Source organism: Haliaeetus leucocephalus, unplaced genomic scaffold (genome assembly GCF_000737465.1).
Source record: "Haliaeetus leucocephalus isolate CR32 unplaced genomic scaffold, Haliaeetus_leucocephalus-4.0 Scaffold932, whole genome shotgun sequence".
In the NCBI taxonomy this organism is placed as follows: domain Eukaryota; kingdom Metazoa; phylum Chordata; class Aves; order Accipitriformes; family Accipitridae; genus Haliaeetus; species Haliaeetus leucocephalus.
In genome coordinates this window covers 4,608,118-4,609,904 of record NW_010973368.1, presented here as the reverse complement: position 1 = coordinate 4,609,904, position 1,787 = coordinate 4,608,118, and positions in this window count along the sequence as shown.

The following is a 1,787-nucleotide window of genomic DNA, read 5'->3' as shown; positions in this document are numbered from 1 at the left end:
AAAGGACAAGCACAGAGGAATGGTGAAAGAAAAACAATTAACATAGAAGGGATGTAATGAGAAGCAGCACATGGTTTTGCAGTTACAATTTATGTCTGGTTTTGCAAAGAAGGAAGGTTTAAGTGGTCACAGGATCTTTGGCGGGTGGAGCATGTATGACATCATATGTCTGTCAGATGCATGTATAATTTTTGACACATCGGTCAACTAAAAGCAAATTGGATGGATGAGAAGCTGGCTCAGATATACTTAATTTCATTAAAATAAAAAGCCAAGAGAAGAGAAGACCCTTTTCTTCAGCTCAGAAGAAGGTTGCAATAGTTCCTATTTTCTTAGACTTCACAAAATTTGCATGGGCTGCAGCTCTAAAAACACCCAGTTAGAAGAAAAGGCTTTAACGGGTGCTTAGACTCAATGAAACACAAACCTGTAGGAAATCAGACTACCTTGGTTGCAGAGAGCTGACCTGGGTAGAGATGCTGCGGCAAAAGGTGGAGCAAAAAGAGGTATGTAGTGGAGAGATGGCATGAAAGAGTGTGAGGAGACCGGCAGGGCTAGCGAGAGCTCACAAGCTCACATTATTAGTGGAGGAGACAGGGAGAAACATACTGGAAAAGATGGATGAGCAGTCTTGCACAGGTGACTTTCATTATAACAAGTTCCTTACACTCAGCGTTAGGTAGGAAGTAGTGGATAAATTCAAGACAGGAACGAGACGACACAGTGTGCTGCAGAGATGACCTTTGTAGCTCCATTTGCCATGTACTGCAGGGAGGAGAGGTGCACATCAGACCTGGGATCTGAATGTTATACTAATAAAGACGAGAGATGCAGAGCCCTTGATACGATGGCTATAGGAGAAAGATCTTGTGAATGCCGAGTGTGAAAATAAATTAAAGTCTGCCCACAGATGGGATGGATGGAGTCAGAAAGAGCGCGGAATTGTTAACGTCTAAGCCACGCAGGGGCTGGCTGTGGAGTCTACTAGAAGTAAAAGGAGAGCAGTGAAGAGCGAGTTGTAAAGGAAGATTAGGATTTCGTTTTTATCCAGAATTTTAATTAATGTGCAAGAGGGAGCATGCATTCAGGATACCAAATGACAGCCTGACCCAGCCAAGCCCGTCTACTCCGCAAAGCTTGAGAGTTTCAGTAAACACACATTGCTCTGTTGTTTCATCAGACGCGCCGCTCTGGTGTGTATCATATGATATGGCAGCCATTCAGCCAGGCGGGGAGCAGCACAGGCTATAATTTCCTGGTCATATGTAACTGGGTGGGGAAGCGCCTGAGCCTTGGGGTGAGTAATGCTGGAATCGCACCATGTGGCACCCTGCTCTTTGCCGTTCAAGCACTGGAGGTGTTGCTCTTGCTCTTCGGGCAGACGCTGCCCACGGCACCCCGATGCTCTTACGCTCCAAACACCCTCCTGTAACCCGCTTCGCTGCGCACCCAGATCCCGCTCCCACGTCCCCAGCGTTCTGCGGGGGTTGGCCGCCCCGAAGACTGCGGCTCCGAGCGAGGCTCAGCCGCTTCCCTCTGGCGGGCGGCCGGGGCCGCGCCATGGCGCTGAGCTTGCAGCGCGGCAGCCCCCCGCCGCCCCCGCCGGGCGGGATGGCTCCCCGCCTCCCTCGCCCCCGGCCTGAAGCGACGCGCGGGGCCGCGCGGCACGTCTTTTGGAAACGCTCCGGGCCATTTACCGGCAGGGGGGAGGGCAGCCTCGGCCGGGCGGCTCGGCTCGCCGCCGCGGGGGCACCGCCGCGCTCCTCCCCGCCGGGTCCCTCCTCCGG